We start from the raw sequence: 27,836 nt of genomic DNA, 5'->3' as shown, positions 1-27,836 counted from the left end.
TATACATGCACATATATTTATAATAAAAAGGTTTTTTTTTTAATGTGTTTATTAATTTTTATCAATAAACAACCACAAAAACAAGCTGGGAGTAACAACTTGCAGATCAAAATCACAAACAGAAAAATTAAAACTAACAGGTACATTATACAGTATGATATGAAGGGTGAAATACAATGGGAGCTAAAGAAAAATAAATAAGATTTCCCTTCATACAAACGCTCTTGTCATTATGGCAGAAATATTTACATTCATATAGTCAAGAAATGGTTTCCACACTCTTTCAAATACATTCATTTTGTAATGCAGCAGACAGGTCAGAAAGTCCAGAGGTTTATATTCAATTATTGTCCTATGCCGTCCCACAACTGAGGGGGTTTTGTCAGATCCAGTGCTGAAGAATGTTTCCTAGCACAAAATGTCATTACATTATACAGTTTTTTCTGATATATATCAGTTAAACGGTTACTGGGAAGACCTAGAAGGAGGGAAACCGGGTCAAATTCAGATTCCTTCTTCAGAACCTTTTGTATTTCGAGTAAGACATCATTCCAATATTTTTGTATCTTCACACAAGACCAAAAACAGAGAACAAGATCACGTATTCCCGTCCTACATTTAAGACAAAATGCAGAAACCTCCTTTCGATATTTGGAAAGGCGGTTTGGAGCTACGTGTGCTCTGTGCAGTATCTTAAGTTGCATTGCTCTTGTCCGGTTACAAACTGATATTTTCCTTGCATTATCTCAGATATCCTCCCACATCTGCTCAGTTATCACCACACCCAGCTCCCCCTAAAAAGGGGTTTTTAAGGTGTTGTAGATGAGCATATTCCTGATGTCTCTGCTTTGTCAGCCCTTGATGTGACAAACAGACAAACAGGCAGGTTGTGGAGCAGCCTTGAAGAGCGGCTGCAGATCCGGATCAGATGATTCAAGATTCAAGAGTCTTTATTGTCATTGAACATGTCAATGAAATTTTCATTGCAACCCCCATGTTAGGAACAGATAGTAAGAAAGATAAGAAGACTAGAAAGAATAAAATTAAGATAACTACAATAAAATTAAATAAACCAACATGTAGTGAAAATTTTGGTAAAAGCAATTAAAAATATAACAGAATGAAAATATACTAAGGCAATAAAATATACTAAACAATACACAATAAAATATGGAAGTGAAATGTGCAACAGAATAAAATATACCAGTGGACAATATAATATACCAATAAAATGAAATGTGCCAATATACTAAAATGTATATAAGTTTATGTGTGTACCTAAAAGTTAAGTACACAGAAGGTGCAGGTGGAGGTGTAGGTGTAGGTGTAAAGTGCGGTGTGCAGTGGTTCACAGTTCTCACAGTCTCTCACTGCAGTGGGAGGGCTGCTGGGGGTGATAGCTCTAACAGCTGTGGGGAAGAAGCTGTCCCTCAGTCTGTTGGTGGGGGTGCGGATGTTCCTGTACCGCTTTCCTGATGGTAGCGGTACAAACAGTCTGTGGCCCGGGTGGCTGGGGTCCGTGGCGATGGATCTCGCCCTCTTCCTGACCCGGCCTTCATATATAGAGTCTAGGTCAGGGAGGGGGCGGCCCACGATGCCCTGTGCAGTTTTAACCACCCGTGCCAGTTGTTTCCTCTCCTGAGCCGTGCAGCTGCCATACCACACTGTCACACTGAGGCAGAGGATGCTTTCAGTTGTGGCCCTGTAGAAGGTGACGAGCAACTGAGAGTCCAGCCCGTTTCAGTTTCCTGAGGAAGAAGAGCCTTTGTTGTGCCTTCTTCACCAGGCGGGAGGTGTTCATGGACCAGGAGAGATCCGATGTGATGTGGAGGCCCAGGAACATGATGTTGTCCACACGCTCCACCACTTCTCCGTCCATGAGGAGGGGGGCGTGATCTGAAATCCACAATGGGATGGGACCTGGACCTGTTGCTGCTCTGTAGCAGCTTCACATTTCACAGAAATAAGTACGTAGATTATAACTGTGGTTATTAAGGCTTAATGTGTGTTTTTGGAGTCTGCGTCCTCGACTGAAGGTGTCTCAGCTGTGATCTATAAAAACATCAAGCCGACAGAGAGGCAGCGAGTTAAATGTGGGTGTTTTCCTTATTGTGAAGAAGCCTGCTGTCATTCATTCAGTCGATGTGGGAAGTTACCTGAATCTGTTTTTTTTAATTAGATAACACATGTATGACTCATCTTCACCTTCCAGCTCCTGGTTCAGGAATGCTTTGATGAGGCGCTCACCAATAATTATTACATTTGAAAAGGAGAATAAAACCAAACAATAACAAGTCAGATCCAACCATCAGAATTCCCACAGATACAAACATGAGTCACAACAAAACGCTGAACTTTGAAGTAAGACTACACGCTCTGAAGGAATGTAAGTGTCCAATTAACATATTACACACAATGTAATTACTTCTCAGTGTATTTCCCAGAATACCTCTGAAAGACACTCCCACACACACGCTACTCTCATTCTCACGATGAGACCACAACACTCAGAGCGCAGCCCTGCATGAGTGGACCGAGGATCCGGCACAGGCAGTTTCTTTCTCCAAACCAGCTGCAGCTGAGAGGCGACCAGAGAGCACAGAGGCAGTCGACAAGAAACGTGCTGTTTACGCTCGCTGTACTCTCACAGAGCAAAGTCCAGCCAAGCCTCCAAACAGCGTTTCATACCGACATTAAAGCTGCGCTGATCAATATTTCATATGGACGACGGTTCAGCTGACTGTGTGTGTGTGAACGTTGTGTCCAGTGGCGTGCACAGACTTTTTGAGGGGCAGGGGCGAAAAGGACTTCACTTGAGCACGCGTTTTGGCGTCCAAGAGGGCACTTTAGCGCGCGTTTTGGTGTCCAGGAGGGCACTTTAATGCATGTTTTGGCTCCCAGGTGGCACTTTAGCACGCGTTTTTCAACAACTGGGCCACAAGGGGGGGCAGTCGGTCTCCCTGCCCCCCCTCTGTGCACGCCACTGCTTGTGTCAGCTCATAGTTCTGGTCTGAAGGTCTGGAAGCTCTGATAAACCCACTGCACCAAACTGCATTCAAAGCTTTAAAGCCCAAAGAGCCAGACGGGCTCTCAGGAGGTGGAGACCAAAACAGAGCTAAAAGGGGAGTCAGTACTGGACTTACACTCGTCAGGTGGCCGACTGGAGGCTAATTTTGTTCATTTAGCTGCTGGATGTGTAACATTTTCAGCTTGTTGTGGAGTTCTGGTCCTGGTTTGCCGAAGAAAAACTCAGCAAAGCTTTAACGTGGCATTAGGTAATTATTGTTAATGAGGATATTAAACGGCCATCAGCAGCCAATGGGAACTGCAGTGACAGCAGTCTGACAATCGACAAATAACAAAGTCATTAAGAATATATTTTGCAAGGTGTTCACACACAGTTTCAAAGCAAACCTCGTGATCCTTTAATGAACTTTTGAAGGTATTTACATGTCTAATTATTGTAAGGGACAGATTTACATACAGCTTTAAAGCAGACGTGTTACTGTTCAGCAGGATACAGCCAAAAGATACCTGATGTTACAGATGTTTGGATGGTTTAATAAAGTATGAATACAGAGAGTGAAGAACAGTCTGATGATCAATAATCATTGATCTGACACTTTCAGTCATCTATGTGCTGCTCTCCTGATGTCTGATAAACATCTAAAGCGATACGAGGAAAGGACCGTTTGTTTTCTCTTGAGGGCGGGTTTATTATCACCTTATCATGACATAAAGCCTGTGTTCTCGAGATAACGACATAATTAACGCGTGATCTCGAGATAACGACGTTAAAAAATTAATTGCGGGCGCGGTCCTTCTCGACTTCCGTACTTAAAAAGCGCAGGACGTTTGACTTATGTCTCTGTCATTAGCACCTGATTGGGCCCTGAAGCCTGGTTCTTTACAGAAAATGTAATTTATTACTAAATTAATTCATAGGAAAATGATCTGAAGTCTCTTTTAAAGCTTCCCTAACTTTTCTGAGAAATACTGAAGTTGCTTAAACCCCAAATGTCCAGAAAAAGACAGAGGTCATGACCTGGAGTTTAAGCACTAGCTGTTTTATGTTGTTAGCTTTGCTGACATCTGTCTTAATTAAATATTTTATTTATTTTATCCTGTTTGGTGAAGCCAAAGACACTTCCCCACATTGTGGATGTTTTATTTCCTGACGGTCACAGACACTGTGGGCTCCACGTCCTCTCCGTGGCCTCGTCGAAATACGGTTTCCCGTCATGTTTCTGCGGGTAGAACCGGTCATCGCGGCCCCCCATCGGGACTCGGGTCTCCTCTCTGTCAGCTCGCCTCCACGCTTGTGCCCGCTGCCCTCGTCGTGAACGCGCCTGACGCTCCGTGCGCACGAGCAGCCCTGTTTGTTTGTGTTGAGAGATTGGAAATGGCGGAGAGCAGAGACCAAAGCGATAACTTAGGTTTGCAAACGCGAGTGCGCCGTCATTGAAACACAGGAGCCATCCGCAAGTGATCCTCGGACTTACTTAGGATTTGCAGCTGCCGATGGGAAACAAGTCGGACACAGCGAAAAGGGATTTTCGGAACAAGGTTTGGAGTTAGCAAGCTCGTTAGCTAGCTAAGCTAACCGTGCTGGCAGCCTGGCGTTAGCTAGCTTCAAGTCGTGTGTGATTTTAACTACGCAGGCTTGTTTGTCAACATAAGCTGGCGTTAAATTGCCAGCGAGCCAGCTAGCATACAACTTTTGCCTGGTTTCCAGGTTAATCTATTTGGGTTTATGACATGATCGCCACATCTGGCCGCAAAATTATCAATCCAAAGTAACAGATAAAAAGTCAGACATCTGACTATCCTTGTCGCAAGCAGTAAGTTAAGCTGGTTAGCTAAGTTAGCTAACTGGCTTCTTTTGCGTACAATCTAAGGTGCCCTTTGCATGGGAATTAATCATCCATCGTGACAACTTACAGCAAGACGCCGTTGGCAGGATCATTAATTGCACGTTCAGCGGCCGACAGACCAGGTAAGCCACCCGAGAAACGCCGCCGTAAACGCATGACAACATGTCATCCTGACCGTCCATGATTTCACTGGCCGCTGCAGCGGAGCATATGCTGCCGAGGGCCTCCAAACATGCCTGACTCATTGTTGATTTTTCCACATAACGCTGCTACAATCCACCGACACCATCTTCTCTAGCTGAATACATAACTAGCAGCGCTCGCTGGGACATTTTGCTCCTTTGCAACCTGCAAAGAAACGTATGAGGCTGTTCTTATGTAAGACAGCCCGAACGGCCTCCAGGTGTCGCCGCAGTTCGTTTGATTTACCCGCAACTTGCGTCCTGAACACGAATTCTTAAAGGGCATCTTGACCTCTTGTGCAGCCTGTGATCATTCTTAGATAATCCCCGAACACAACTCGTGCACAGTGTTAAAAGCGCTTCTAGAAGTAGACCGAGGACGTTCAGGTGGAAAAGATGTTAACCCTCGATAAGCATGAATCTAATGGACAAAATTCACATTAATTGACCTCATTCTCTGTTGTCATTGTGGTGCTGGTTGAAGGATGTATAACTTTATATAGACCTTTAAGTTGACAGTGAAAAAATGGCGACTCAGTGTCAAACATTGTTTGCCAACATCTTTCACCAACTAAACGAATGAATGTGTCATCCTGAAAAGTCTGTGGGAGGAACTGGTGCCAGAATCTAAACTATGATTTGCACGGATTTCTAAAGGTAGTGCTGATAGTCTTTTAGAAATCTGAACAGTTTGAATAACTGCATTTCAAAGGTATGTTCTAAACGATGATTGTCTGCCCAAATTAAGAAACATTTGCTTTGTTATATCGAGATCTTCTGCTGAGAGGAAGTAAAATCGTTCTCATGAAGGCTAAACGCTTTATTTATTGAGTGACATCCAAACATGGGACGTGAGTGTCCTTGAATGGCGAAATGGTTAAGACCTGCTTGGTGTTTTAATCAGTGCAACATTATTCAGAATTGAAGTCTTTAATGCTGCGATGGTTTGGGCGTAAAGGCCACGATAGCATTAGTATCTCTTTGGAGTCAGATGTTAGACAGAAACAGAGGGGTGTTTCAGCAGGCGGGTGTAGATGTAAAAAGTTCTGTCTTTCAAACGTAAACAGACGTCTTTGGTCCGAAGGCTGAACTGACCTTTGTTTTCTTCAGCATGAATCTGTTTCGCGTCCAGAGCAGGGGGAAAACATTTCAGTATTTTTCACGTGTGGAAGTTTCTTTAAAGGTTTTCTATTGCCTGCGCTCATACTTGGTGATGCAGATCAGTGCAAAGCAACAGCAGTTGTCTGTGTGTCCGTATGCGTGTTGCAGCTGACTACTTTGTTTTGCTTGAGTAGCTCGCTGATAGCGGGTCGTCTATTTGTGTAGTATTGGTGTTGCAGACTTTGCCGTGTTGTAAGTGAAAGCATTGTAGCTGGGCCTCTGGGCTAAGATGTAGTCCAGATAAGAGCTCAGGATATAGAGTTCAACGTAGACCCCGGTTACTCAGTTCAAGGTTTGCTGTGACTGCCGGAGTACAACCTGACCGTACACAGCAAAGCAAAAGCACTGTAAGACGAAAGAGAAAATAGTCGTAACTGTTGTTTAACCACTTTTTCAAACTTCAAAATTAAGTTCTTTTTGTCTTGTGGCTTTTCGGACAGACCAAACAATACATGCAGTGTTTCCCCAGGATTGTTTCCAGCAGCAGTGCTGAAGTGCCTGAGTTTTATTTAGCGCATCTGCTGACACAAGAAGAGCTTTAGACACATATTTGTACGTAGTTGTTGATGTTAGGTTTAATAAAATGCTTTGAGATCCACCCAGACGGCCTCTGTCCTCTGCTTGGTGTGGCCTCTCCTCCTCTTCTCTCCTGTCGTCCTCTCACTCTTGTTTCCATTCTTTCCTGTCTCACCTGTACTACCTGTCATGCTGGCTAATAATAGAATATATAAAGTAAAGTACCTGAATAATTAACCTGTAAGAATTCAATCAAATAACAAAGACAAAATACCTTCCTCCCCCTCCGTTGTTTTCTCCAGCTCACCTCAGCTTCATCATGACCGCCATCAGCCTTTGCCAACCTGTTTACCGAACTCATCTGAAAACTCAAGTGTACAGACGTTTACAGTGATCACATTCAGGAAAAACGTGTCCTCTGTAGGCCTGTCAACGCTGGCCAAAAATGGCATTCAAATATTCATTCCAAAATAAATACATTGATTGATTCAGAGCCGATAACCAGATCAGATTAGAGCAAACAGAAACCCGGTCTGTGAGGAGATCACCTGGTCAGATCACCTGGTCAGATCCACTGCTGAGCACTGAAACTCCCTCCAGCAGCTTTCTGCTCCATCCCAGTACAGCAATGACGGCAGGAAAAGTCATGCTTGGAGGAAACTGGTGGAGATTATTGATGGGCCTAATGGGAAATTTTGACAGCAAATTGATGTAACGTTATGGTGAACTCATTTCGGATAATAAAGTTTGAGTGGTTCTTAGCATATGTGATCCTTTTGATATATTGTCTATGCATTTAGCTAAATAACTGTCCATAAAGACAAAGATGAAGAGTAGTTTCGGACCTTTGCACTGTTCCACGTCGTCTCTACGTCTTTGCTGAACTTCATTGTAATTTGAACGTAGCTTTGATGCTGCCGGCTGAGCTTTCGAACCACCAATAACCAATAACTGCTCAATGATGGCAGTGACTGAGGATGTTCGATTTGTAAGAGAGATAGAGATTTTTATTGTGTTTGGAGATTTTAATAAAGCTTGAATGAATAGAGGGGAAACACTGACATTGAAGCAGGGATATCAATGTTGGACGGACCGCTTCGTCCCCAAAAATGCAAATGGGATGAGGAGAAGAGATGAAGATCCTTCACCAGCTCTTGTCACAGCATGGTGACGTGCTAAAACGCTGTGGTTGCCTCCACCTCTCTAGTTTAAAGAGAGTTTGTGCGCACTGATAGGGATGTGGAGCCAGATGACGGAGGGGATTGTTGCTGCTTGATGTTTGTAAGTCTTTCATTAGAGTATAATCCCATGTGGTTAATATTTATTCCGTTGCAAGCAATGGCAATGGCATTTCCTTTATTAACTCGACAGACAGGCTGTTAAACCTGCCAGAGGATGAGCCGCATTTGAGGCAAATTGTTGGGAGTGGGAGCCCTCCTCCTCCCAGCCCCGCTCTGTGTCTGTATGGGCAATGAGCAGCCATTTTAGCAGTCAGCACTGCTGCAGCCCGCCTGCCACTGTCACAGCATTCTTCTGTTGAAGCTGGACTACGTGTTCATGCTGTTTGGGACACCTGCAGCCAACCTGTGAACATGTCAGTCTCATGATTTTATACCGATGACTGCAGTCTGTGGTGACAGATGCATCAGAGGGGCTCACCTGCCTCACTGGCCGGGATGCACCTGGATGCCTCTACTGTGGTAGCAGCATAAAGTTTAAATATTTCTGTTATACTCCTTCAGCACCTAAACGTAACAGAACCTGAAGCAGCGTCTCTAAATCAGTTCGCTCTTTAGTTTCGTAGTCACTCGTACATTTTAATCGGTCAGTATTGTGTCTCAACATCTTTCTAAATAAAATGCTCCCTCAGTGAATGATGTCAGCCTCTTTAAATGATTAATTCCAGTGTGCAGCGAGGTGCTCGATGCCATCTCCTCTTTACTTGGTTGTCCTCACAGAGAGTTGTTTGTCCTGTTCTGAAGCACAAAGCCGAGCTGAAGCTGCTGACATCATCTATTTAAGATCACTGTCAACACTGGGATGCAGCATGCAGAGTGACACGCGTTGTCATGGTTGTACACCGACGATCACTCCTAAATTTATGCCCCGAGGTCTTCATGGAGAAAGGGCCTTGTGTGTGTGTGTGTGTGAGAGAGAGAGAGAGAGACATAGCAGCATAGTTTGTTTTCTTTCCTGTTCATTCAGCTTAGAAGGTGTGAGAAAACACTGGTCATTGACGGGAAAACCCAGATCTGATTTTTAGAAATTGCATCTCCATTTGGGTCATTTCTGCAGTATTCTACATTTTACTGTTCATCCTGTTTTTTATTACCAAATTCCGCGATTCCTTCCATGTTTTCTGTACCGTGGAAATCACAGGGCCCTAAACAACTCAGGGCTGTAGGGAAATGGATGCAACATGAAAGTCGATGGGAAATTGGCAGTTGAATTATTTATTGTAAGAGGAAGATTATTATCTCATGTACTTAAATTGATCAAACTTTGTTTGTGGAAAGATTTATCCGAGGACAAGTGAATATAATAAACTTTGGATGAGTCCCAGTGTAGCCAAGCAGACTCGCAAGTTCCAGTTTCTGCAAATCAAATCAACAATCAGCGAGGGGAACAGAGGTCAGCGCCTGTCTTGTAATCACAGTGCTTCTAAGTGACAGCTTCAGTGATGGCAGTGTCTGAAATATCCCAACAACTACTGGGAGGATCGCCATGAAATTTGCTACAGATGTCCATGGTGCACCGAGGATGAAGTCTAATGACTTTGATTATCCTCTGACTTTTTCTTTACCGCCCCCTGTAGGTCAAAGTTGTAACTGACTGTGTGAAATATCTCATCCTATAATTAATGAGTTGACACCAAATTTTACTCAGAAGTTCATGTTTCACCAATGTTTCCTAATGACGCTGTTGATCCCCTGACTTTTCCTCCAGCACTGCTAAGAGGTTCAGTTTCTTGAATGGATTGCCGTGAAGTATAGCTCACTCATGTTCCCCTTAGAATGAAGGGTAATAACTTTATTAATCCTCAGACTTTTCACAGGAAAGTTCTTAGTTAAAGTCTAAAGGGTGTCTGTTGCCATTGTCAAGTGATGATTTAATTAATCAATTAAGTAATTAAACTAATTAACTTAACTAATGAAGGTCCATCAGACTCAGGTTTTCTGTGAGTTTTGTGCTAATTTGCAAATGCAAGCAAATTAATGCCAAACAAAGATGGTGAATATGGTCTACATCATACCTGCTAAGCGTGTTAGCATGCTGATGTTAGCATTTAGCTCAAAGCACCACTGTGAGTCAGGCCAATCAGAGAGGTGAATTGCACAGTTTAGGATTTGTTGTTACTTTGAATAAAGTGAAGCCATATGACACTGAGTAACGCCTGCGACAGGCTGTTCATACGTCTGTCACGTTCATGTTAACGTGAGATTTCTGGAACGCCTCGAGGGAATTTCCTCAAGTTTGGCAGAAAGGTTCACTTGGACTGAAGGATGAACTGATTAGGTTTTGAAGGTCAAAGGTCACTGTGACCTCCAACTCGCAACCCCTGAATTCTGGCGCCAATTTTCGAGCAAAATTTCACACAGATGTCTCAGAGGATAAAGTGATGAAGTGATGACATTCTATATTAATAAGGTCAAAGGTCAGCTTCATTGTGACATCATAATGTTTTGCAGAAACTCTTTCCTGTCCATTATTCCGCAGCGTCACTCAGGAACAGAAGGCAGATTGTGGCCATATTTCACATGTGGTCAGATGCTGAGTTGGTGACTCTAATCTTGGGCGTCCACCTTGAAACTGAGCTGATTGTAAAGATCTTCTGAGCTGCAGGTTCAACGTGTGTGTCACTGCCATGATTTACAGTTTATAGCTTCTTTGCAGCAACATCCATATCTGAAGTATTGTAGGCACCACGAGCTGATTGGTTGTGCTGATGTTGATCTTCAGGAGACTGTTGTTGCTCCATGTGATGAAGCTCTGTATCAGTCCTCTGTCCTCCTCTGGACAAACAGTCTCTTTTTCTCCTTTACATCGGCATAAACAAGCATTAGATAAGGATTTGTTCAATAAGGTTATCCAACTGTTGTGACCTAGATAGATGCAACATATATGATATTATATGTACTACTGCGCCAGAAGGTAGCGATGGGTGAATGGTTTTATTTTTGGCAGGTGAGGCAGAAAACAATCTGGACAGAGCTTAAACTTCATCAACCCACAGCTGGTGGTTTCTTGTTTGTTTACTTTGGGATCTGAAGGGAAACGATATCTTTGATGCAGTTTTCCTTTAATCAAGGTGTGATGTCTCCAGCTCTGGCCCGGTTTCAGAGCGCAGTGCGGGGCCTCGGTTTACGTAGTCCTGGCAGATCAGTGTTATCACAGATCAGAGCGTGTCGATTAAAACAAACGTGATTCTAGTCATCTTTGATAATATGCAGTGGGACGTGCAAGAGCCCTCGTTTGTGCGAAGCTGAAGCAGATCGGCTCTTGGCGTCGCCTGTGCAGCTCAGGCTGATGTATGCTGTGGTTCGTCCCTCCGCTCTGGCTCTGTGAGTCAGTGTGAGGTGGCAACGCACACGCACACACACACACACACACACACGTCTTCAGCTGCTGTGAGCGAGCAGAATACAAGGAAGAAGAGTGGCGCTGCTTCGACTCCTCGCTGCCTTCCTCTGTCAGAGCGATGGCCTACATTCTCACCTAAAAAAAAAGCTTGTGCAGCAGACTGTGAGAATTTGGGAGGGGTGGGAGGAAACGGAGGGACGGAGAAAGGTAAAGGCGAAGAATGAGAGAAACAGAAAGACCACGTACAGGAAGTAATTGATAGGGCAAGCGAGAAAACAGAGCAGGGAGAGCGGTTGTTGTGCTGTTTTGACTGAGTTCACAGTCGAGCCCCAATGGCCCAATTTCTCTGAGCATGCCAGGCCGCCGTAAGAAGAGTCACAACAGTTTTTACTCTCCTGTTTGGATGTGGAAGGTGTTTGTGATGAAAAATGTGTTTGCCAGAAGGATGATAGTCGGAATAGAGAACGAGAACTTTTTTTCACAGTTACAGGATCCTCTGCTGATGTGACTGGATGTGTGTTTGAGCCCAGAGGACGCTGTCGAGTGGATTAGAGGATGTTAAGCAGTTGTGGGGATCTCACCTCGGATGTGAAGTGAACAGTGTGTAATGAACATATGCTGGTGTAAACGCCCAGTGTGAAGTGGAGTATGAAGGTGTCTATGTGGCTGCGCTTTAAATGGGTGGGCGGTGAGATACTTCCTAAGTTTGACAAACTAAGACTCACTGAGATGTAGGGCTGGGCGATAAATCGATTTTATCGATTAATTCGAATTTGTACTTAATGTCGATTTGTTTTCATGAAAATCGATTTTCTTATCAACATCCGCCACCAACGCCTGCCTGCTGGACTCCCGTAGTTCAGAGTGCGCGCCCCCTCCCCCTCCCCCCCGTGCTTGATACACAAACAACATGGCGGCGAGCGGTGCAGATCTCACCCCGAAGAAAGGCAAGATAACTTCTGTGATTTGGAATTGGTTCGGCTTTGTGGCGTCAGACACTGAACAGACAGCACCTCGCTGCAAAGTCTGTTTAAAGGCTGTTGCTACAAAAGGTAGTAGTACTACCAATTTACTGCAGCACCTCAAACAGAAGCATGCTGCCGAGTGGGAGAGGTGTTGCTCCCTACGATTGGAACAAGACCGCGGCAGCCCAAGCACCGTCACCAAAAAACAACCTACCGTCTTGGAAGCTTTGACAAGCTGTATCCCGTATGATAAGAAAGGAGCCCAGTGGAAAGCTGTCACGGATGCAGTCGCGATGTATATTGCGAGAGATATGGTGCCCATATACACCGTGGAAAAGCCGGGATTTATTCACCTGCTGAAGGTTTTGGACCCCAGGTACGTGCTACCAGGCCGCAAACATTTTTCTGAAGTTGCCTTGCCTCAGCTATATAACAGCACACGCCAAAGGATCGCTACGGAGCTGGAAGAAGTTTCGTTCTACTCCGCGACAACCGATCTGTGGTCCAGCAGAGTGATGCAGCCCTACCTAAGTTTAACGGTGCACTTCATAAGCGACGACTGGACTCTGCGAAGCGTCTGCCTCCAAACGGCTTACTTTCCCGATGATCATAAAGGGGAAATAATTGCCCAGGGGCTAAAAGACGCTCTGAGCTCGTGGAATCTTGCTGAGGACCGACTCACCTGTATGACCACTGACAGCGGTACCAACATGATCAAAGCTCTGAAAGAGAATGAGTGGCCCAGCCTTCAGTGCTTTGGACACAGACTGAACTGTGCTATAGGTAAGAATCAAGTGATATCTATTTCCCCATTCGAAAAAAAACATGGAAAGCCTAATTAATGCATGATGTAAGTGATGTATTATATCAAACCAACATATGCTGCCACAAAATCTGCATGATTAAATATAATGGTACACACAGTACAGGCTACTGTGTGTGTGTGCGTGCGTGCGTGCGTGCACATGGATACATTTGTGTGCATAATAAAAACACTGAAACTACTAAATACTTTTAAACAATAAAAACTAAACTGAAACAAGGAAACAGACCTGGAAACCAACTAATTAATTGAAAACAAAATAAATACTAAATAAAAATGAAAACTAATGGAAAAATACAAAACTATAATAACATATGCATGCTCTTTGTGTGCATTACTAAAATGCAGATATGTGAAGACAGACAAGTTTGTGAATGTAGGTCAGGTTCCACTAAAACTTGTTTTGCTTGTTTATTCTTTATCTATCACAGAGAACGGTGTGAAGGACCCACGAGTCGAACGTGCAGTTGGGGTTTGTAAAAAGGCTGTGTCTGCCTTTTCTTACAGCTGGAAGAAAAGAAAAGAGATGGCTGAAGTGCAGGCTGAGTTGGGTCTACCCACTCATCAGCTAGTAACAGAGTCCCCGACCAGATGGGGCTCACGCCAAAAAATGATTGAGAGGTTTCTCGAACAGGAGAAGGCCATAGTCCGTGTCCTGGGTTCAGACAAGAGAAGTCGCCATCTTGTGCCCACTTGGCAAGATCTTGAAGTCTTAGAATCCATAAATAAAGCTGTGAAACCACTCCAAGACTTCACTGACGCACTCTCTGGCGAGACATATGTCAGCGTTTCGTGCATTAAACCGGTACTCCATACGTTCAGAACCAGTCTCCTACAGCGAGGGGCAGATGACACAGAGCTCACTGCAACAATAAAAGGAAACATAATGCAGTACCTTGATGACAAATACAGCAACGCTGTGCAGGATGAACTGTTGGACATTTCCTCACTGATGGACCCAAGGTTCCGTACAGCCTACATTGACCCAGACAAGGTGGAACAAGTCAAAAAAAGAGCTGTCACTGAACTCATGTCTCTTGCTCCTGCTGACAAGAGTACACCACAGCAGCCTGGACCATCTGTGCAGGTGTGTGAGGAAGAACAGCCTCTGCCCAAGAAAAAAATGACTTTAGCTGCCTTCTTCAGGAAGAATGCACCAGTGTCATCTCCTGACCAGCCAGAGGCAGTGAAAATAGAGACTGAGCTGACAACGTACTTATTGACCCCTGAGGTTGACCCAGACACTGATCCACTTGACTGGTGGAAGCGCCACCAACCTAACTTTCCAAGACTAAGTAATTTGGCAAAGAAATACCTCTCAGTCCCAGCTACAAGTGCCCCCTCTGAGAGGATTTTCAGTGTGGGGGGGGGGGCATTGTTACATGCCACCGTGCATGCCTCAAGCCAGAGGTAGTAGACAGGCTTGTCTTCCTGGCTAAAAATGTTTAAAAACAGCAAAGAAGCACCTCATACACTACTTTTTGATGCTGTTGATAATGCTGTGAATGCAGATGTTTAATTTTGTTAACAGACACTTTTTTACTATGCAAAATATGTTAAGGTAACTTGGATACTGAATAGCAAGTTGTTAAACTTTTGTTCGTGTTTTTGTGTCAAAAAGGGTCACACATTGTATTTCATGTTATGTTTATGTCACTGCCAGTAAGAAAAGCTTACTGAAAATTTTCAGTTGTTTACAATGGAAGGCTATTATTTAATGCAGAAAGAAGAAATTTTATGTTTAATTTTATTTGATGCAGATGTTTAATTTAGTTAACATTCAGGGAATTAAAATAGTGACCAAATACTTTTTGTTAACCACACAAGCACCTCTTTATTATGCAAAACATGTTCAGGTAACAGAGAGCTTTGTTTGCACTTTATTTTATCAACCTCAAAAAAGCGTCTTGTAATTTTATGTTTTATTTTTTCAAGTTAGTTTTAGAGTGCAGTGTGTCATTTTGAAACAGATAAAGCTCACTGAAAAGTTACATTGTCACTGTTTACGATGGTAGGCAGGGTTTACCATCTCTTTTTTTTTTTTGTGGCTTGTTTATGTAACTTAAACCCCAGAAGGGAGAATTTAAACAAAATAAAACTGAAACTTGTTTGAACAATTTCTTTGTCATCTGCAAATTGATTTTAGGTAGGGGGTGAAAAAAATCGATTTAAATCGTGAATCGGGATTTTTTGTGAAAAAATCGGAGATTTTTTTTTTAGGCCATATCGCCCAGCCCTACTGAGATGTTGTTTCAGCACTTGAATATTTATTTCTGACTTGACGCCACGTACACTTTTTAGGTGTTATTGTGGTATCGCAGTTACACAGCAGATGAATGCCCCTGGGGCTCCAATATTCTCAACTCTGACTCTGCATTGCTTGTAAAAGCCATCAGCAGTCGTCAGGTGATCAATGCGTCATCATTCATTTCATTTCAGTGGGAATTACATTTCAAATTCAACATTGTATTGAATGTACTCTTTTTTTTGTAAATATTTGTGGACCACGAGTGAAGCTTCAGTGAATTACTCTAATAAAGACAGCCTGAGGGATGCAGTACAGGTGCTGCCATGATCAATCAGATGAATACGTGGTTATACTGTATCCTCATGTCCCCATTACCTGGAAGGTACACAAATACAGGTACTTAATGAATACGATTATCTGCAGTTACTTTTAGCACATACAGCTCACTTTATGTTGCACATTGATAACACATCCTTGGGACAGCGTGAATGAATTTGTCTTAGTGGACGCTCGTGCTTTTAGGGATTCCCTTTGTAGTTTTGCCTCAACTTGATTCATCTTTCATCATAATTGGCGGTGGAAATAATGTGCATAGATGAACTGAAAATACAACCTCTACGCCCACAAATAAAAACTCAACTAATCGCATGACTGGAAGCAGTGGCAGGTGACTGGGAACCATTTGACACGTTCTAACAGGAGGAGTGGAAGGCAGCACGAGCATCACTTGCTTTGTCTCTTTTGTGGTGCAGGAAGTTAAAACCCCCAAAATCTAATGCCAAAGAAAATCCCAGCACACACGTATCACCTCTGCACTGATGTTTTTAAAAAGGTCGACATCAACGCAGACGTTCGTGTCGATCTTATCTTAAACCAATCAGTGCAGTTGTTCTGACGGCAGTGCTGCTCAAACTGTGGTTAACCGAGCAAAATGCAGCCGTCGTTTTTGTTGCACATGTGCTGCATCGCCTCTGAGAACATGCCTGTTTCACTTTTGTTTCATACAGTAAGCACGGCCTGCTTTAGACTTGCAGCTGGCTCAGGACTGAGGCATTTACGATGAAAGGTGAAAGTGTGGAGAAGCTGGGCGTGAGTGGAAGCTACAGTTAGAGCATGATTAAGAAGACGGAAACTCTCTTTTGTGTATAATCATGAGAAACCTCAGTGCAAGTGAACACTGTGTGTCAGGCCTTTGCCTTGCTCAGGAGGGAAAGCAGCCTGATTTATTTATTGCTCAGCAGAAAGGCTGCAAAGCAGCATATCTGTTGCGTCGGTGATGTCTAGACTGTGGCCATTGACAGAAGGAAACAGAGCGCTGAGAGGAAAGGAAGCGGTCTTGTGTGAAGTGCGATGCAGTGCAAATAACTACTGGTTGTGGTCCAGATATTCAAACGCAGGCGTATGACCATTTTACATGCCACAGGTGTTTTCACACCAGCGTTGTGGTTGTTTACATGGTTTTTTGTACATGCTGTTGCAGTCCATGATAACTTTCCACCCACTCACAGTGTTACAGATGCAGCATACCACAACCAGTGATAGTACTCAGTTACAGCTCATGCAAAAGGATAGCACAATTCTGGATTTCTTTGTTTAGAGAAGTTTGTTGTACATGCCAGGTGTCTAAGTGGCTCAGGTTTTCCTCGCCAGTCTTTTGACTGCCTAACCTGAGCTGAGACTACGAAGATAAACCAAACACACATCAGGGACAGAAAGAGCTGCAGGAAAATAGAGAGCGGTCGTCAGAAAGCATGTTTATGCAGCATCTGAGGGCTCTTTGAATTTAATGGTCGTCCCTGTCTGATGTCTGCATGCTGTTAAAATCCTGCAAACTCAACACGTTGTGCAGCTGCTTTACAGGAAGAACTTTGCAGTGACCATTATTGATTGTGACTTTCACTGTGAAGAGGCTGATTTGCTTGGTTGACGTGATTATTTAATGAACAGCGTAGATGCCTGAGGTCATGTTGTCAGGTTAGGGGTTTGTAAAGATGCTTTTTAGCCGTGCTAGCGTGTGTCTCCAGGGATGGCACTGTTGGTCAGCCACTTCAGCCCAGACTTAAATATCTCAGCAACTATCTGATGGATTTCCAGGAGATTTTGTACATACATTCATGGATCCTAGAACATGTACCAGAAAGACTTTGGTGCTCCTCAGAATTTGCATTAACCTCAAGGCTCTGCTGTGACTCAAATTTCTCCTTAGAGCTGCTGAATGGGGTTAAAACAGGCACGTGTTCACACACAGCTATCATAGTATGTAACTCGTATAGCACAATGCACAAATAAAAGCAGAGTGATTTTTATCTGTAAATCGGTATCTGTGCCTCTCATGGACCACTCGTATATGTATTTGTGAGTTTTTTCGGGATTGTTTTCTGGTGCTTTTTCGCACAAAATCCACAAATGCAGGGAGCATGTTTGCAAGACGTCACGTGACTCATGTCTCGTTAAACACAATGCACAAATAAATGCAGCGAGTTTCAACTTTCAAACCATAATTTATGTATATGCAGACAGACATAAAAATGTTTCAGCATGCCTATATAAATACCTTTAATTTACTACTCTTATATCATAATTTGTAAATACGCAATACTCAGACATCCCTGTTTGTCTGCATTAACATTAAAAATCCTTAAATGCATTTGCAAATCATCAACTAAAGCATTTTAAATCAAATGTATTTATGAATCTCAGCCAATTTCGCCAAGTTCACAAGTGCAGGGACGACCGAGCGCTTTCCAGTGGATGGCGGTAATACAGCATTTATGATAAGATAAGATAAAACTTAATTTATCCCCAGCCGGGGAAATTTGTTGCCTGCTTGTGAAGGGGCGTCAGCAGCACGACACGCTAACTAGCTTTGCTGCAGAGACGACACAGAAGTCAAGATGTAAGTAATGCAAAGCTCGCCACCTCCTCACTTTAAGTCAGAAAACTTCCTTCAGATAAAAGGCGTTTGTAGTCTGCGATCTGACCTGTGACAAAAGATAGTTAGCGAGCTAATTATTAGCATAGCAACAGTTGACTGTGTTGCTTAGCTAGCAGCTCGTTGGCTGATTGATCTTAAAATGTCTTTCTGTGAAACGTTAGCTAACAGTACGAGGATGTGATTTCTGTTCCGACTAGTTTCTGATCTGATTATCTTTGGAGATAATCGTCACATCATGAGATACAATGTGAGCTACAACCAACCAGCTAGCTTAGCTAAAACCAACACTGTTTTCAGAATTGCTCATTCTCAAGGTTGTTGTTTGTCAGCCTTTGGTCTTATTGTGTGGATGAGCTTTGCGAGCTGTGATAAGATTTATCCTTTTGAAAAGTATCACAGACACTAGCTACTTGATATAGATTTGACATAAACCGAAAGATGCTATAGTTGTTCAGCTATTGTATAATACAATATGATCATTTGTATCATGTTGTACCGTCACTGAATGAGCGTTGACATTGATGTACGCAGTAGCTTTCACAGCACAGCATTTTCCTCGAATTGTGAGCCTTGGATAGCGTCTTCTTTCAGAAGGCAAAGTAGACTGACACCAGAACAGATAAACACACACTAACACTTTCAACAAATGACAAAAGGCAAGGACAAGTCACACACACTGCACTCATCCTCATTCATAATGAGTGTTATTAATGCTAACCCTTTTTAAAGAAGAGGCTGCAGACTTTGAAGGTTGGGCAGGCAGGATTAGGATGGAGCCTAAGTTTTTATTTGGAGGACACCAGTCAGCTGCAAGTTACTTAAAAAAAAAACCAACACATTACTTTCATGTACTTGCAGTACAACCCTGACTCCAAAAAAATCAAGAAAACTGTAAATAACACAGAATGTGATCACCTGCTGAGCTTTTTTTTTTTGACATAAACTCACCTGAAAAACGCACAAAGTCAATATATTTAATGTTTGAGCTCATCAGCTTCATTGATTTCTGTAAATATCTGCTGATTCTGGATCTGATGCAGCAACACGTTTCAAACAAGTTGGGACAGGAGCAACTAAAGACTGGGAAAGATGTGGAACGCTCCAAAAACACCTGTTTGGATCATTCCACAGGTAAACAGGTTGATTGGTAACAGGTGATAGCATCATGATTGAAAGGCTCAGTGGTTCACAGCGAGGATGGAGCGAGGGTCAACACTTTGAACACGTGATTGGATAAAAGAGATTAATACCTGGACTCAGGAACACTTCAGGAAACTGCTGTCAGGAATCAGTTTGATGGAAATGGCTGATTCTGTTTTTATTTATGTTGAGTCCAGATGTTAATGGAATCAGGGTTGTTAGTTTTCATGATCAGGCTTGTGTCAGTCCACCTGGTCTGTGAAGCGTTAAGTCTCTGCTCCAGTGAGAGATGTTAGACGCTGCATGCAAGCGAGTGCTGCAGGTGACTGCCCTTAAAGGGAAATGCCACTGCAAAGCAACAAACCTTGAAAACAATGTGACAATTTAAAACTGAAACCCACCTAATGTAAACTGTAAAGTTGTAATGATGCTGAAAGTATTGTACAGTTAATAAACTTTGATCCACAGATTAAACTCAGCTCATTTTGGACCACCCTGGTCCAAAGAGAGTGAGGCAGAGCGTGGGCCACAGTCTTGGGCTGGATGTGAGAGTCCATTGTTTTGGTGGGGCACCCTGTGGTGGCATGGTCTTCTCCCCGTTTTTCAACAAGTCCTGAGAAAGAGCAGCCCCGAATGTCTTGATCCTTCGCCGCGACAGCGACGACCCGGGAAACAGCGGCTGTGTGAAGCTCGTCACAACGAAGAAGCGGGACCTGCTGCACTTCACCAGCGGTCGCTCGTGTCGAGTCAAGGCACATTTATTTGTAGAGCTCAGAGTTCCACGTCCCAGTCCCACAAAGGTGCAGCACCCCCTGGCTTCACCCTCAGTGAAGACAAGGAAAAACTTCCACAGAAAAATCTCAGACAGGAAAAAAACCCCAGAGTGCTGCTGTCAAACGGGGGAGATGAATAAGAGAAAGACTGTGATGGTTCGTTTGGTGTCTGTGTTCAGACTTGCAGTGTGTATATATATATATATATATATATATATATATATATGTGTATATATGTATACAGTATACCCTTGTTTTTTGCGGGGGTTCCATAAAGAACCCGTGATAGGCAAAATCCGTGAAGTAGAAACCTTTTTTTTTTTTTTTTTTTACAATTATTGTACAATTAAATACTCTATTATACACTGAAAAGAAAGAACAAACCATTTTTCAGGCTCAAGCATTTGTTTCACAAATAAAAGTACTTTAGAAACGTTTTTTAACAAATAACTTCTGTACTGTGCTGTCAAATAATAATTTTAATCATCGATGTGAACAGAAGGCTTCAAGTTGCGGAGATTAGCACCGCCCACCGCGACCCGAGTGATTGGATTAAACGGGAGAAAATTGAAAATGATTATGAAAAAAAATACAAAGTACAGTCGGACAATTAGTGACTCAGGTGTATTTCACTGCTCTTCAGACTGAGCCGCTGCATCCTGACTCCGCTCTGCAGTGTTTTCTTCTTCTGAAGCCCGCGGTGCAGGTGTGTTTGTTCGGGAGAAGAACACAGTGATAGGCAAAACTCCAAATTGCAAGAGAATTTGCACGTACGTAATGTAAATTTGGCGAGCTGTTTTACGTACGTGTTCATATTAAACTGCAACGTTATTGACGCACAGGTAGAGAAGAAGCAGAGTGACTTTTTAGCCAATCAGAATGCAGAACACAATGCACGATGCAAATCCGTGAAGTAGCGAAACCGTGAAAAGTAAACCGCCTTATAGCGAGGGATCACTGTATATACATATCATATCATATATGTATATTTAGTGCCTGAAAATCATTTCATATTGATTCATGATGGCGAATCATCCATAGCAATAATTACAAGAACGACTTGTACAGTAACTATGTTTTATCGGCCAGTTGAAGGATGTGCAAATACAACCAAATCCTCCAGTGAATTACTCCACAGTGCATCTTTAAAACAGAACCCCCTGTGAGGTGGTGGTGGTGGTGTGGGGGGACGTCAGTGTTATACATCACCAGGAACAGTGGCGTTACGTTTGAGACGCAGCTCAACATCGTTCATGTTTCCTACACATTCATCTGTAACACACATGTAATCAAACGGGTCCGTTACGTGTCTGGCTGACTTTCTGAGCTGGTGGACTCTCAGTCTGGCATGAAATGGTCTGTCGGGGGGGTCCAGGTAGCTCACCTGGTAGAGCGCACCCCCAAAATACCAAGGTCATGTCTCCAACTCAGCGCCTTCTACTTATTTCTTTCTTATTCGTTTGATTATTTGTCATTTGTCTTGTTGTATTTAGCTTTATGTTTTAATTTCTTTCTTCATTATTGACAGACTGAATGAACGTGGGATCACGTTCAGTGGAAGCTTTTCTTTTTCGGTCACTTCATACAGGCTTGACTGCACTGATCATGATTAAAGGGCTTCAGTCATCATTTTCGCAGGAGCAGTTCTTATGTTGGTAATTTTCTATCAACATACCTCCTGTTAAAGAATGCAGTGAGACTGAAAAACACAATTTTCATTTTGCTGAATCTTTTAGCTTGAAGACATCGAACTCTGGCCACTCTGAAAATCAAAATTATTCCTCCTCCTCCTCCTCCTCCTCCTCCTCCTCCTCCTCCTTCAGTGGTTGACATCTGTAAATGTTGCATTACCACCATCGACTGGACAGCACTCGGTCGGCGTGTCAAACAGTCTCCAAAGACTTCTTGCAGCTGAGATTCACAAATAAATCCAGTTAAAAAACACAAAGATGATAATTTGCAAATGAATTAAAGGATTGTGAATGTTATTAAATGTTAATGTGTAAATGAGTTTTTACAAATGTTTCTGTTTACTAATAATACACAAGTCGTAGAAGATGTAAATTAGAGGCATTTATTGACTGATGTTGACATATTTAACTATGTCATGCAGTATTTAATGCATTTTGCTGTAGGTATTTATGCTGTACATGCATTTTTACATTATACCAGAATCTTATCTTTATATTAGAGGTCTGATTACAAACCAGGGTGTGTTTTCAGATTCAGTTTCAGATTTGATTGTGAGCAGGATTAAAGAAAAACTACTGGCCTGGGTTTACTTTGTGCCAACGATGAACCCTTTACATTTTGGAGCAGATCTGCCTCAGGAGGCAGATACATAAATTATTTTCCACTTCAGCTAAGATAGATAGAGCATACAGCGTTTGTGAACTAAATGCCATACATCTTAAAATCCAGTAGATCGTAGTAAATGGAGCTAATTTCCATGCTTTACAAATGCTGTGCGATGCATTTGCACAGTGTGGTTTGCAAATACAAAACAACTATTAACAAACTAATGCATTTTATTTTGCAAATACAAAACGCACCTCTCCACAAATGCACAACTTTTTTCTCATACGTGATGCTTCACAAACAAATAGAGGAAGTTTTGCAAGGACAGAAAACAAATTATGACTTGTGTGTTAACTGCGTGGCAAATTAATCAGAACACACACGACCAAATCGCCTCCTAAATGACTGTGTGATCGGTTGCTGGCAAACAAGGTAGCTAGCCTTTAAAAGGCTATTTTTTAAACCGAGTCCGGCGAGGTGGTGGATGTTTAGCTATATTACATCACGCTGCTGCTGCTGCGCAAGTCACATTCTCATCATGTAAAGATGTAGTTTCCGAGGCGACGACACAGAGCAGCAAATCATTAATTTGTGAATGAATGGATGCTTGGTGTTATTTTTGGCCTGGCAGGGGTTCCCGTTGGTCTGGTGGCCTGCTGGGCTGTAGGGGAAACACTGCAGACTTATATAGTGGTTGCACATTTGCATATCAGAGAAGAGTGTACGTATCAGAGAAGAGACTGTTGGCCTTGGCGGGATGGGCGCCATTCTACTTATGTGTGCTTGTTGTTTGACTTAGTGCCCTAAATTTTTGTCATTCGGCTGAAGCAGCTCGCTTTTCCTCTGATAATATCTGAGGAAAGGTTCGTCCGGCTTCACTTACATTCTCTGTCACACCTCTCCTTGTCCCACACGGAGGTGTGGTTTTCATCTCAGGTTTGCCTGCCAGCACCTCGACGTTTTGGCTGCACTTGACAGCAAAATATGCGCAAAGGAAAAACAGGTTTGGTGAGAAAGCTTTCGATGCACTTGGTCAGCACAAAGGAAGTCATCACAGTGTACACACGAGAAAACACCTGACTGCATTTACCTGCAGTGGGTGAGGAGTTTCTCTTCTTCCATATTCTTCTTGACCCAGATTTGACCACAGTAAGTTGCGTATATTAAGACTGTGCCTAATGACACGATGTCATTGAATATTTTAATAATATGAGCATTTAAAACCAATGGGAGGGTCCATATTTTTTTTTCCTTCACAGGGAAAAACAGTTTAAATGGCATCAATTCTATTTCTATTAAGAAGTGAACCCTTCAAAAAGGGAAAATTGATAACCAGTTAAGTCTCAACAGATACACTAAACTATCAGTTTGGAGCTCTGATTTAATCATGGAATGACTAACTTCAAGTATTAACATATAAATAAATGTGAAGGTTGAAGGCTTTTAATCGCACTTGTTTCCACTCAGTCAGCGGTTTGTTCAGTACGAAGCTAACCAGGAAACTAATGCAGGCTCTCACGTCGCTGACAAGAAAAGACTGCTTTGATGAGCTCCCTGCTCGCAGGCCACACTCCACCAATAGTAGCCGAAAGCTGCGTCCAAAGGCATGACCGTGGGAGCTCATGCATCAGTGTGGATACTGGAGGATTGTGGGAAACACGAAGGAGTCTGGGAGACTTTCAGTGGCGTACGAGATGAGTTGATGAGATGAGTTGATGATCAGAACATGTTGATTAATTCTCTGTCAATCGATCTAATTGTGGAATCGTACATTTGAACAAAACTGTCATTAATCTTCTAAAACAATATTTTTTTAATTCTGTTTCAAGTCTAAAATTAATTTTGAGTGTGTGACTCTCAGAACTGAGGGAAATCCTCACGTGGTGTGACTTACCTGCTGTAATACCTGTGATGTTAAAGCTTTGTGCAGCAGTGTCCAGCAGCCAAGGCAAAGGAAAGTCAAACTGACGTTCATAAACCCCTCATGGACACATAGCTGTGGTTTTGTTTTTCAGAGGATCTGTGTGTGTGTGTGCGTGTGTGTGTGTGTGTCAAGTGCCGTGTTTACTCAAACGAATGTTAAAAGATTGGTCCGGTGCATGAATGTGCTGTGAAGAGCAGACTGCCATCGTGACAGGCTGCTGGGGGCTCTGAATTTGATGAATTTACTGTTCTGTATCACAGAACAAACGAGACAAGGATTGGCTAGCTAGCGTGATATGTCCTGCATGTGGAATGCCGTCAGTTCAAAGGCTTTTAGTGATGTTAACTTATTGGCATGACAACAAGTATGGGAAAGCAGCCGCCGTGGTTTCGGTCCTGCGGAGGTGGTTCTGGTTTCATCATAAGTAGCTTTGAGAAACAGCGGATGTGACTGACTTGAGCTGTGGCATGATTTCATGTTTAAACAAATTCCTTCTTCCTTTGTTACTTGGCCAGTGAAGCTGATTCTGAGTCTGATTTATTGCTGTCAAGACGTTTCAGAAGGTTGGAAGATGATAAACATTACTTGCGACCATGTTTCCATCATGACGTGGAGCTGAGGACCATCGCAGACGTCTCTGGATGTGGTGCTCCATCACTGATCCAGATTGTTTACTGTTCTCGTTTACGTGTGTTTAGTTGTAGTAACTAATTCTTGGTTGCCGTCTCCTTGAGCAGATGACCTCCACAGGATGAAAATGTTCACATTCTACCATCTTGCTTTCTTTAGTCTTTTGCAAACCTTGTGAACAGTGTGACTAGATGTTGAGCATCTTTCATGATATGAGAATATCTGCTGCATGCGTACTTTAATTGAAAGACTGTCAGCAGTTTGAATGCAGCCTTCCTCTATGAGACAAACGTCTTCCATACAGGTGTTAGACAGGTGAACGTTAAGGCTCCATCGTGCTCCACCGCCGCCGTTTCCTGCTGCTTCAGCAGCTCTCTTTGATATACTTGCTTCCACTATGACTCACTTTCTCTTTGTTTTACTTTACATGTGTGATTTTCTTTTCTAACATATTATCTGAACAATGTCTGAAGGAGCCTGAGAACAGGAATTTCATTGCCAACGACTGCTTCTCTGTAATTGTTGTACATATGACAAATAAAGAGCTTAAACGGCGGCAAGTGTAAGAAATGCAGTGGGTAATGTGTTCTGGATGAATTTTAGTTATGTTAATAGGTGCTGTCTGGTTTTCTTTTGGACGTAGATGTTGGCTTCATTTCATTGTTGCGTAATAAGAAATGAGGCCAGAACTCAGAACTGTATTGCGATGCACTGACAGGTGATGCACAGACAGGTGATGCACTGACAGGTGATGCACAGACAGGTGATGCACTGACAGGTGATGCACAGACAGGTGATGCACTGACCGGTGATGCACTGACCGGTGATGCACTGACTGGTGATGCACTGACAGGTGATGCACTGACAGGTGATGCACAGACAGGTGATGCACTGACCGGTGATGCACAGACAGGTGATGCACAGACAGGTGATGCACTGACAGGTGATGCACTGACAGGTGATGCACTGACCGGTGATGCACAGACAGGTGATGCACTGACAGGTGATGCACTGACAGGTGATGCACAGACTGGTGATGCACTGACTTGTTAAAGCTGAAAGCGTTGCTTGATTATATTAAAAAAGACCAGACCTGGACTCTCGTTGGCCTTCTACCTGCTAACACGTGCTGGTATAAGCCGGTTGACCTTTCCACATCGGCACTATTTGTCACGTAGTCCTTGTACGTATTTACATGCTTTGATAGTTGAGGAATAAAGACGGTCATGCTGTTCCATAACAACCCGAAGCTGAGGCTGCAGTTGGGCCAAACTTGGTGAAGGACAGCTGGAGCTTCCTCTGAAGTGTAAAGAAATCAAGGATTGTGTGGATGCAGCTTTTATTGTCTCTGATAAAACTGTGTGGTTGAATGCTTGACATCATCAAAGGACGTGGTTTGTCAGATATTTTAATGGAATCTAAATGGAATGATAAAATGCATCACCTCCTCTGTGATCATATCTGGAACCTTAAAAGGTGCATGTGTCTTTGCTGCCAGCAGAGTGGATAAGACCCTCTTCGTATGTCCTTGCCTTCAAAGGCGAGGACTTTTAAACAGGCCCCTTAGTTGCAAGAGTGGAGTTGAAGGTGTGGAAGAGGTGCAGGTGAAGAGCAGGTCCATTTCCAGATGTGTGTTCAGCACACACCCGCCGACGGTGTCTCCACACCAATCTGCTGTTCGTCAGCTCTCTTTTACTTTCTCTTTTTTTGTCTTTTTCTCGCTGAAAGAAAATTCCCGGCTCTAGTTTTGATCAAGCGTGGCGGCTTAAAAAGCGAGAGAGCTCGTCGCTGAACAGAACCATACGTGACTTTTGGACAGACCGGTGTAACTCAGGTCTTAACTCATCTTCTAGTTCACACGAGGTGTGAATTAGATTGAGAAATACGTCATCTGATGAAATCCAGAGAAGAGTCAGCTTGTCATTTAAAAAGCTGATATATCCTCGCAAAGCTGGTGAACTGCAGGTTTTTGATGATTTCATGACCAGAGGCAACAGCGGTGCCCCGACAGAGCTCGAGACCTCTGAAAGCAGCTGGATTAGCAGGAACACTTCATCAGCTGGGGCGTTTGGGGCTTTTTTTATTTGTGCCATGTAGTTGCCAACACAACAAGTAAACAAACTCTAACATCTAAAATCAGAGCACTTCCTCCTCTTTAGCTGCGGATTGATTCAGCACTGCGTTGGATGTGCACAGTCTGCTTCATCACCACTGTGAGCAGCTCTTACTGCTTCACGGACTGATCGACTGTTGCACAGGTCAACCGTGTGTCATCTGACTTCAGAGACTTCAGACGCTTTCACAAATCAGGTTGATTACTGAAAGGAGACCAGGGAACCATTTGTTATAATGTTTGTATTTCCAAGTTCAAGTTCTTCAATTTCCAGTTTTATTGCCATTTGTACAGCAACCACAGGGAACTATAAGATGACCTTTGTGTGCTTATTGATGTTCCTGCTAGCTCTAACTGAGTTTCAGACCCCTTTGAGTTCAGGTCAGTTGCAGGTTAATGTCATGACACAATCGTAGCGCAGTGCTTGATGGTGCTTGTTTGACTGGACCTTCTGTTGGTGACCATGCTGGAGCCACAGTCGCTGGTTACAACAGGTGTCACCCACTCAAAGACGTGTGTCACTTTCACTAAGATATCATGTCTCTGTGCATGTAATGGCCCTCTAGACGATGCTCTTAGATGCTTAATGCACGCGCAGATGGTGGATGTAGGGCTGGGTAATATATCGAGTTAAATTGATGAATTCAAATTTGCATTTTTGCATGATGTGTGA

General features: G+C 43.1%; 1 protein-coding gene across 3 annotated transcripts in view; it reads left to right on the top strand.

Moving 5' to 3' along the window:
• The first annotated feature begins 4,403 nt into the window (after positions 1-4,403).
• The window catches only part of ncoa1 (nuclear receptor coactivator 1), a 55,417-nt gene continuing 31,984 nt past the window's right edge, over positions 4,404-27,836 (top strand). For 2 of the 3 annotated variants that reach the window (XM_041959029.1, XM_041959026.1), the window contains exons 1-2: positions 4,404-4,566; positions 4,899-4,996. The gene's annotated coding sequence lies outside the window, so the exon portion shown is untranslated. The remainder of the gene's footprint in view (positions 4,567-4,898; positions 4,997-27,836) is intronic. The other variant, XM_041959028.1, reaches the window with a different exon arrangement.

The sequence above is a fragment of the Chelmon rostratus genome, chromosome 18 (assembly GCF_017976325.1).
Source record: "Chelmon rostratus isolate fCheRos1 chromosome 18, fCheRos1.pri, whole genome shotgun sequence".
Lineage (NCBI taxonomy): Eukaryota > Metazoa > Chordata > Actinopteri > Chaetodontiformes > Chaetodontidae > Chelmon > Chelmon rostratus.
The sequence above is the reverse complement of the archived record's forward strand: the minus strand, read 5'-3'. Positions and strand labels throughout refer to the sequence as shown.